Source organism: Mytilus californianus, unplaced genomic scaffold (assembly GCF_021869535.1).
Source record: "Mytilus californianus isolate M0D057914Y unplaced genomic scaffold, xbMytCali1.0.p SCAF_8, whole genome shotgun sequence".
Taxonomy (NCBI): Eukaryota; Metazoa; Mollusca; class Bivalvia; order Mytilida; family Mytilidae; genus Mytilus; species Mytilus californianus.
In genome coordinates, this window is record NW_026262734.1 from 92,518,860 (window position 1) to 92,530,174 (window position 11,315).

General features: G+C 33.6%; 1 long non-coding RNA gene across 1 annotated transcript; it reads right to left on the reverse strand.

The window, feature by feature from the left end:
• Positions 1 to 621: 621 nt before the first annotated feature.
• LOC127713034 (uncharacterized) lies at positions 622 to 9,183 on the reverse strand. The gene is made up of 4 exons (XR_007987432.1): positions 8,418 to 9,183; positions 7,539 to 7,631; positions 2,533 to 2,706; positions 622 to 964 (listed from the first exon to the last, which is right to left on the reverse strand). It is a non-coding gene; the product is annotated as an uncharacterized LOC127713034 (long non-coding RNA).
• Positions 9,184 to 11,315: the final 2,132 nt, after the last annotated feature.

Genomic DNA, 11,315 nt, shown 5'->3' on the forward strand with positions numbered 1-11,315 from the left:
CACAATTTTTCACGTAAGATTGAGAAATATACTCTATTTCCTCTTCTTACATCAGAAAAAATGAATGGCGATTAAGGTTATTCTAACACTCAATTTGCTATTGCAAGCAATAGCGGAGGATGTCACCCCGTACTGGACATTGTCAAGGTAGTAGCAATCATTTTGAGTGTACCAAAGTCAAATGGCACATCTATTATACATGCCTTTGATTCTGATTCCTCCCCCCCCCCCCCCCTTTTTCTCTTCTCGTAGAATAAGATTGATGTCTATATCACAGCTACTTTAGTACAAGTAATCTTGATGTACAGTTCTCAAGATGCATATCGAATGTACATCTGTAAAGCTGTATATTAACTGTACAGCTATAAAGCTGTATATAAACTGTACATCTGTAAAGCTGTATATCAACTGTACAGCTGTAAAGCTGTATATAAACTGTACATCTGTAAAGCTGTATATCAACTGTACAGCTGTTAAGCTGTATATAAACTGTACATCTGTAAAACTGTTTGTAAACTGTAGAGTTGATATACAGCTTTACAGCTGTACAGTTTATATACAGCTTTACAGATGCACATTCGATATGCATCTTTAGAACTGTACATCAAGATTACTTGTACTATTGTAGCTGTGTAAGTTTGAAATGTAAATGCTATGATAGTTTGAACTTCTGACATCTCAAGTGTGTGTGTAATGGAGCAGTAGAAGGGCCAAAGTAATGATGCCTTGATGCATACATTACATGGGAAAGTGAGAAAAATAAGCAACAGTGTACAGGTACAGTTATACTTGAAACAGTTTTAGGTAGATAACATCAAATTATTTAAATTAACTGCAATTCTACAGATGAACTTACTTTGATATCAGTTCTTTTTTGCAGGACATTCACACCTACATGACATACATGTTCACCAGTTATATCAATCATTGTCAATACTGTACTTTCCTTTCATTTGGTAACAAGCTAAAATTGTATATATAAATAATTTAATCAAGAAGTCCAGACAAAAACTACATGTAGTATGAATTGATGCTCACTAATTTATACCTTTACTATATACTTTTACTTTTGAGTGAATTGAAACAAAATGTAAGCAAACAACAGAAAGAAGATCAACAGTTAAGCTTATAAAAAATTAATATAAATATATGTGCATATTTTAATAAAAGAAAAACCTTTCAGTGTACCTTGGCAATGGATAAATTTTCTGTCAAAAAGCAAAATAAACTTCAATAAACGGTTTCCCAAGCAAAGCTGGAAACGAACCCTGAACAGTTGGGGTAAAAATGAACACAATATTCAAGTTTGATATAAGTCTGACTTTGGATTGTAATCAAATATTTGACACATTATAGGGGGGAAATTTCTGGATCCACCACTGGGTATTGAATCTTTAGATTAAAGAGTACCATATACACTTAAACTAAAGTTTTTTGTCCAGAAACCAAATGTCTTTAAAGGACAACAATGTGATAGCAGTATACTGTGTAGCAGTATACGACCCCATATTGTGGTTGTATAAAAAAATTGTTTGTTCTTTTAAACTTTTTCATAATTCATATACAAGAAATGTAGGCCTGTTTGGGATTGCTTGCAATGCAATTTTCCTTATAAATTCAACCTTACATAGTAATGCCGGATTTTGATTGGTTGGTAACCAGAGTATTTTTCGTACATTCTTATCCTTTTTACTCTATTTCTGTACTAAAAATCTTTAGTACCGGACATTTACTTTTAATATTTAGTACTACTTCTTTACTTAAAAATTATTGTAATATTTAGGTACGGTACCAGTATTTTACAGTACTTGTTTTGTACTAAAAATTTTGGTACAGAAATAATACCCACAGTGATCATAATATTCCATGTTTGAAAATCATAACTTTAAGAGATTTGAAATAGACAAACTATCAAAATGCTGAAAATGTAACGGTGTAATAACATGAATAAAAAACTGTAGTACTTAAATTTCATGTACAAATCAAGTACTGTAAAATACAGGAACTTAATATCATGATAATTTTAAAGTAACAAAATGGTACTAAATATTAAAAGTAGATTTCCAGTACTACATAATTTTGGTACAGAAATAGTAGCTATGCAAAAGTAGCTGTGTAACCAATGTCAAGTTCTTTGACTACATTTATTCAGAAAACTATAATGTGTCAAATATTTATTTACAATCCAAATTCAGACCTGTATCAAGGAATCAGAAACTTGTCAACATTTAAGTTAAGTACTATGGAGTATTATTACTACAACTGCACAATATTAATGACTTTACCATAAGTTATTTCTTGGTTTCCTTAAACTGACCTCATCACGAATATCAACAAATTGTTTACGGTTTTGTAAAAAAAATAATTTGTCACTTCTAACATGGATAATTTTCGACTTGCCCACAACAAGAATCAAAACTTTGAACTCTATGACCTCAAACTTTAAAAAAATCTTGGAAACTACATGTACATGATGTACCGAGTCTGACAAGAAAAAAATATTCAAATAAAGTCATCATTTTAATAACATACCTCTCATCACAAAATTATTCATTGACTACTGCTCCTCTGTGCTCATATGCACATAAATCAATATGACAATCTATGAATCCACTATATAATCTAGACATCAATGACCCAAATGAATTCTGTTCTGTTGCTTAGCTTCTCCTACTTCTCAAAGTACTTGTACTTTCATTGAAAATGCTAAAAGAAATAATGGTTAATGAAATGAAGTTATAATATCTGCCAAAATTGCCTTTAATATTTGATCCGGCAAAATTGGCTTAGTTTGATCTTTTAAAACTAGACCAACAAACTTTCCCTGAAAAAATAGAGGCTTCCAAGAGCCTCAGTCACTCACCAGTATCCACTGTGGTTTTGGAAATCATGTAAAATAACGTTTAAATCATAATAAATAGTATTAGATACCCCAATAATGATTGTGGCCAAGTATGGTTAAATTTGGCCGAGCAGTTTTAGAGAAGATTTTAGTAAAAGATTACAAAAATTTACGAAAAATGGTTAATAAAATTGACTATAAAGGGCAATAACTCCTTAAAAGGTCAATTGACAATTTTGGTCCTGTCGACTTATTTGTAGATCTTACTTTGCTGAACATTATTTCTGTTTACAGTTTATCTCTATCTCTAATAATATTCAAGATAATTACCAAAAACTGCAAAATTTCCCTAAAATTACCAATTCAGGGGCAGCAACCCAACAACAGGTTGTCTGATTTGTCTAAAAATTTCATAGCAGATAGAACTTAACCTGGTGAACGTTTTAACCCCACGTCAGATTTGCTCTGAATGCTTTAGTCTCAGAGATACATGTGTAGGACTCAGAACTGCGATGGTACTCCGAACTGCGATGGTCACGCCGAAGTGCGATGGTCCATGCTGATGTGCGTTGGTTAACACGCTGAAGTGTAATGGTCCATTGTGACACTAACTTGTTGTTAGATATGCTGAAGTGCGTTTGGTGGGTACGCTAAAGTGCGATGGTCTAACTGTGATGTTGTGTATACTAGCTAAATGCAATGGTCTGAAGTTGAAATCCCATTTTTAAATGTGGGGGTGTAGTGGTTAATGTGCTAGCCTCGCATTTGGAAGACCAGGTTTTCTGGTCAGGTCAAAATAAAGACTTTAATTTTTAATTTGCTAATGTTTTGCTTAGTATACAACAGTATGAGGCAGAAAATAGACTGGATGGCTCAGATTAAGTATAATGGATTCGAGTTGGGGGACATTGTTTTTATAATGAGCATTCAAGTGCGATAAAAAATAAAACGGGTATAGCACAGCGCTCTTTGTAGTACTAACTAAGCAGGATACATTTAATTTTATCAAATATACTAGTAACTTGTTCTTGTCATGTCAGTAGCTACGAAATTTCTCACAACACTCATGCATCTATTTATTTAATAAATCATAACAGTTTTTAAGAAATAAAAACTACCGATTACATTTATGCTTGACATATAGTGAGACATGACGCTTGTTCTGTCATTAGCTTGAGAATTAGCTGATTTTTCGCTAAGCAGCAGAAACTGAGAATTACAACAAGTTGGCACCATTTGGGTTTCTTTTGGCCTAACCCATAGCAGAATATTAATACTTTAAACAAAATAAAATAACCAAGATTGCCCGTTTTCTTACAAAGCATGCCGGATTCATTTCGAGAATAAAACAAAATTATCGCTACTTGATATAACGAAAACATTGCTAATAATTAATTTATTATTTTAAAAGTTGGCCACACAAAATAATGTGATGTTAACTTGAGGAGAAGTCAAATTTTATATAAGACCAAGACATGCTCAAAACTGTTACTTAAATCGTTAGTTTCATTCTGTTTCCTTTCCTTAGTACGTACGAAACCTTCATCTACAAATCTTATTCTCCTGCCTGTGAATCCATTTGTTTCATAACGTTGTATTTGAAAACGTCACAATATCAAACGTCATGCAAAATCATCCCACTTCATCGAAAGGACCATCGCACTTCGGCGTGGACCATCGCACTTCGGCGTGGACCATCGCACTTCGGCGTGGACCATTGCACTTCAGCGTCCCCATCGCACCTCCGAGTCCTACACATGTATAAGCCAAAAACTGCATTTTACCCCTATGTTCTATTTTTAGCCATGTTGGCATGTTAGTTAGCAGGAGAGGTCATCTGACACATATTTCTAACTAAATATCCTAATGATGTTTGTGGCCAAGTTTGGTTCAATTTGACTCCCTAGTTTCAGAAGAGAAGATTTTTGTAAAAGTTAACAGCGACGGACAACGACGACAGACGCCTTGTGATGAGAAAAGCTAATAAACAGCTGTGCCACGAGCGCATGATACACCCGTCGTCTTGTGTGTGAAGTTTTATGCAATAATCATAAATAGTTTCTGAGATACGGCGCGACATGTGAAAACCCCCCTTTTTTACAAAAAACTCAATAACTAAAATAAAATTTTGAATCATCACCAAAAAGTAAACAGATCTTAAGATTAATATAGATAAGTAGTGTGTAAAGTTTTAAGCAACAATAATACATGTTTTTTGAGATACGGCGCGACATGTGAAAAAAACACACCCCTGTTTTAGCTATAAAGTCTTGTAACTACGAAAGTTTAAATCTTATTTTCACCAAAAAGTATGCAGATAGTTTGACCATCATAAGAAACGACTATGTTAAGTTTCATTAAATTTGGATAAGTGGTTCTCAAGTTACAGTGCGACATGTGGACGCCAGAGAGACAGACAGACAGACAGACGGCCGGAAGCCGGACATTTGTATACCATAATATGTCCCGTAAAAAATTTGACAGGCGTATAAAAATGACTATAAAAAATCAAAGTATTTAATCATTTTAATGTTCTAATGATCTAATCCATCATATAAAATCCATATGACCCTTGAATGAAGGGATGAACAAAAGCGGTTATATACATGTATAATTGGATCTCTGAATCTGTCATGATTTATAATGCCAATCTTTGGGCATCAACTTATCATCAAGTTATTTAAATAATCATGATACTTTTTGAAATTTGAAGTCATTCAAAAATGTTTAAATTATACCAAAAGTTGAACTAGTATTTGATATAAGGTAATATCTGAGAAATGGACTAAACGAGACAAGCAGTGTTCCAGCTTGAATCTCAGGGCAGAAGGGTGCTAGTTGTCTGAAAGGGCACTTTAGCGTTATAACCCTGATTTTAAGGGCAATGTTGGACAGTGTATAAATTACCTTGAATATTGCTAGGCTCAGCTGTCGAACATTAGTTGTATTTAAACCATATTCAGAAATTAATGTGTTCTTGATGTTGGTTCCCATAAGAATTTTCTTTTATCAAATTATCATACCATGAAGCAAAGCATATCATTTTGATGTTAATCTAAACAAACTTGTACATTTGATAAGGAAAATAATCATCAGAAATTTCAATGTTTTATTACTTATACCAGTCTATAAAAATAAACAAGTAGTTTTGAAAGATGGAGTTATACATGCAAAATTGAATGTTTAATGTAATTAAATTATCTACATTTAAATTACTTGTTCAAACATATAGTATATATGTTATTGAGAGTTATTTATTATCATTTGAATTGTTACAAAAAAGTATTTTTAAGTGCACACCAAAGTGCTCCTCGGTAAGGAGTTTTATAAATATAACAGGTGAGACAGGAGATGATCATATTATATTGATGCAATAATATATTGCAGAAGGTATAAACAGTTACTTTTTTCTCCATCATTGTTAAAAATAAATTTGTTGAGTGCTCCTATGTCAGGAGGATTATAAAATACAAGAAGTAAAACAGGAAGTGAATCTTGTTATGTTCAAAGTACAAATTTCTTTGGTTCTTCTTTAAATTTCATACTCATGGTTATGAAACAAAACATTTTTTACCAATTAAGTCAAAACTATGTATACATGCCTTTAAAATTGTTTAAGATTTTATTTTTTATGTTATGCCTACTGAAATAAATTTTTTCAGGTGTACATGCTGTACATAAACATTACAAATGGATAACATGTGGACATTTCATTCTGTATTAAATATCTAGTATTTGTTCAATTATCTTAAATCCACTAATTAGCAGTAAACAATCATTAACAAAGGTGATAAAACTGCCAAAGCATTAGGTATTTAACTTAATCCCATTGTCAGTTAATTAGTGTTACACAATCAGGTAACAATTTACCGGAAACGCCGGTAGGCATGAAATTTGGAAATTTTATTTTTTTGAAAAGGCAGAGGGGTGCATTCTTTTACTTTGGAGGGCAGAAGGGCGGGGGTAAGGGCATCAAGGGCGGGCCGCCCTTCTATTTAGGGCAGGCGGGAACACTGACAAGGTTTGGTGGTAAATACATGTACCTTGAAAGTTATTGGCTTTGAACTAGCTGTTAGCAATTGGGAGTACTCTCAGATCTATACTTAGTCTTTTTAGTTTTGGGGATGTATAAATCTGCTTTAAAAGCCCTTTTCACACCAATATCCCAGCTAAGGTGGTTGGTTTAGTACCACAAACTACTAGTCTAGCCCCACCACAACCTTTTGAATGCGTCTGTCTCATGTCAGAAGCCTGTTAGTGTTATTCAGTGGTTCAGTTTGTCGTTTGTTGCTGTTTATAATATTTTGTTTTTTTGGTTCTGTTTTTTATATATTACATTGTATAAATTAGTCTGTTAGTTTTCTGGTTTGAATTGATTTACAAATATGTGATTCTCATATAGGGTCTTTAAAACCTGACTATGCGGTATTGGCTTTGCTCATTGTTGAAGGATGTACAGTGACCTATTGTTGTTAACTTCAATGTCATTTGATTTCTGGTGGAGAGTTGTCTTTTCTCATTGGTGTAAACAATATTTTATTTTGAAAATAATTACGTAATTTAAACATTATTATCATTACAATATGACAGATTTATTAGGATTGAAAAACAAGTGAATTTACACTTTTAAAAATTCCTCTATTTTTTTTCATTGGCAATCACCGCATTTTCTTATTTTTATATTTACATTACATACATGTAAAGCAGACCTTTCATCTTCTCGAGGAGTCCACTTCCTATGTACAACCAGGGGGCCCAAACAGCATCATCATGCATGATTTTGAGTCAGCTAAAAAAAGAATCAAATAGATTATGATACAATAAATAAATACATAAATTACATAATAATTTAATAATAAATAATGAATCTACAATCATATTTTAAGAAGTGAAACATCATTTTAAATCAATAGATATCATATATTAAATTTCGATTTTTTTGTATCAGTAATTTCTGGGTAGATAAGTAAATACGGGCGAGTTGGCAGACCTTTATTTTTTTTATATTCTATATTCATTTGGATTTTACCCAAGTTAGGCGAGTTGCCATTGTTGACAGGAGTATATTTTACGGATTTAACCCTTTTCATAAGTGGGGCAATTTTTTTTAAAAGCGGGGCGAGTTGGTAAGGAAGCCACCACTTGATTTTTATGGGGTGGGGGCTAGGATAAGAATGTTATCCTGCATTTTTTTTAATTGAAATCTCTGTCCTGCCAGTTAATTTTTCACTATATTCGTTCCTGGTAATTCTTTACATAAATCCTAGCTTTTTTTAACTTATAAGTTGACAGAACTCCAGTTCCGCATATTTTTCAAATAACACACCCCTACCAGTACCCCCCAATAAAACTCACATGGTAGCTCCCTTAACAAGAGTGGGATATTTTTATAAAGGGAGGCGTGTTGTTTAAAAAGTAGGGCGTTTTGCCAGTGGGTCGAGTTGACTTGCGTCCGTTCTTGACAATCTTTGACTGATTTTCGGGTTTGCATGCGATGACATTTATAAAGTCAAATTTTTTTTCATGAAAAGTATAGCACTAGCATCTTCTTAAATATGTACATGATAATATTTACCTTTCGTTGCGCTTTCCAAGTACAAAATATTGGGTACGTAATCCGTTAAGAGAAACACAAATTTCTTTCGTTCCCCGGTTTCTTCCAGTTAATCGACAAGCAACCCATTTCAATTTATCTGTTCATACTAATAACTTTTTGACCCATCGGTTTTGAAAAACTAGAGTTCTTTGTATTATCTATCTGACTATAATATATCTTTCCATTCTTTAAACTCAAGGATTTGTACAGTGACACTATACAAATCCTTGTTAAACTGTAAAACATGAATTCAACAGCAGACGAGCGTCCATGGATTTTGCGTCATAGTATAAAAAACGGCAACGGAGAAAATATTTCCGGGTTTTCGTATTCGACGTGTCAAGCTTTCGTACATTTACGATCATTTACGTATATGAGAGTTAGTCCGGAACCCGGTCTGGAATCAAGAATGGGGATTTAAGTAGAGAAAATAATTACAAAAAAGTTCAGAAGTGGTACACTGAGTATTATATGCCTTTGTTATAATCAAGGATTTGTATACTCTACAAATCCTTAATATAAGACCATGAAGAATCAGAGACATACATGTACATTCGTACATGTCTCTGGAAGAAGTGAGAATAAAGAAAAAACTAAATAAAGAATATTTAATTATTTATTTATTATTTAATCTATAACTTATTCACTTATTTTACATTTTGTTCTATTCAGAATTAAATACAAGACTGTTTGCTGACAGTGGCGGATCCAGAGGGGGGTGTAGAGGGCGTACGCCCCCCCCCCCCCCCCCCCCCCCCTTTGCTTGGATTTTTTTTTTTTTTTTTTATAAAATGATTAATCAGACTAGACGTCGTGAACTTTGCCATCTCCCGTGTATTTAATTTTTATGCGACAATTCTTTACTTATAAAGATATTTTTTGCTGGTATTTACTGATTATGTCAAAGTCATGTGATTCGCTATGGTGGAGTTGACCAGTGCGTCAAAAAAACGTCACTCAGTCATTTTGAAATTCAAATTACAGTAACACATTGCTTAGGCTGAGGATGACAACCATGATACCTTCAAAGCGACGCAGGATTGAGCAAGAACGTAGTGACTTCTATTTCACAATTCAACAAAACAGAAAGTAATACTCTATTACACTCTCATGAAAAAAAATCGACAGCAATAAATATTATTTACCTATGAAAACATGTTTAACCCCAAACGCCCCAGCCTATTTAAAAATAACATGATAGCTGAATAATGATCCCCAATCAGTATAAGCTCTAGATAGATTTAAAGTCTAAGGTACGAACCATTTGATTTGAGGAGGCAGTCTAAGGTATTTGAGAGAAAAAAATCTGACTCTGATTTTTGCATTAAATAAAAATTCTGGCCGTATCTGGATTGAAAACAATAATCTTGTCCACTTTTTTGCTATTAGAAACGAAAATTTCCAACAGAATTATCTAGCATTAAATGAACATGATGAATAAAAAACGGGCGTATTTTTTTGAGGCCGGGGTTTGCATGTCTGACCGGAATGTCTGTTTCGCCGAACTGATATATTGAATACTTTTTTCAAGACCAGACTGCAACCTGACTGCTGAGTGTGGCCTTTATGTCTCCATTTGTCGACCGTCATTCATAAATTCGTTGTCATTTCGGACTCATTCGTAGCCTTTGGTTGATTTGGAACCCCTCACCTCCCTTAATTTTGTTGGGTGAAACATATCAACCAAACATTTGGATAAAAATTGCTTGTTTAACTCGTGTCGGTTGTATTGTAAATTTCATCGAATAGCCCGGCGTATTTCTTGTTTACAACAAGAAATCTGTGAGGTTATGCTAACTTAACATACAACAAACGAGAATTTTCCATGTCTATTTTTTACTGACAAGTCCCACATCAAATATATCAGTACATAGCTTTGGATCCATACTATCATTTTATGATAGACAATCAATAGGGAGAATACAGCATAAAAAATGTCCAACCCTTACACTTTGCAGCAACTATAGAATATACATGCCCCACGCCAGGAACCGTTTAAAAAGTGCATTTTACACTTATTTTATGTTTTTTAGCCCCAAAAAGGTCCAAATTTTTTTTAAAAACTTCGCCCCCCCTTTCCAAATTTCTGGATCCGCCCCTGCTCAGCGAGGGGGGGGGGGGGGGGGGCGCGCGGAATTATGGAAAATTGACAAACGAGGATTACTCTTATCAAGGATTTGTATATTATTACTATACAAATCCTAGCTCTAATCAGAGAAGAACTAAAGGTTAAACAGTAACTCAATAATAAATAAAATATAAACATAGGAATGCTCTTGGTTACAGAATTGGCTTAAGGAGTCTATCAGTCTTGGCGGAGACTTAAGGGGGGGGGGTCACTTATGTATTCATTTAAGTGCATTCGAAATTTTACTAATCGGACAGACCTTCAGTTAAGAATCCGTGTCAAGTTCTTTTGTAATCATGATTATTAGGAAACATCTTATAAGTTTTCCTACTGCCTCCTTGATTTACTCTATACAAGGTTCTACACAAGTATTATAATAGCCAGTGCTACATAATCACCCTGATCGATCCTTGAAATGGCTAAATTTTGGACTTGATCTATTGGTCCAAGGTTAAACAATATATTTTGTTTTATAATTCTCAACTTATGAACTTTGCTTGCAAATACTTTAATCACTATCTCCTATATTCAACGAAAAGCTCACCAGATCTTAGGGAGGAGTCGACATCAAAAGTTCAATGTAGGATAATTCACTGACCCCCCCCCCCCCCTTTTTCACTTAATTTGGGAAAAATTGATTTGATATATATGTAAAATTGATGTTGGATAAACAAAACTTGCAGCAATTTTTACCCACCCACCCCACCCCCAAACTATTTGATTTAAGTTTTTTTATCCTACATCGATCT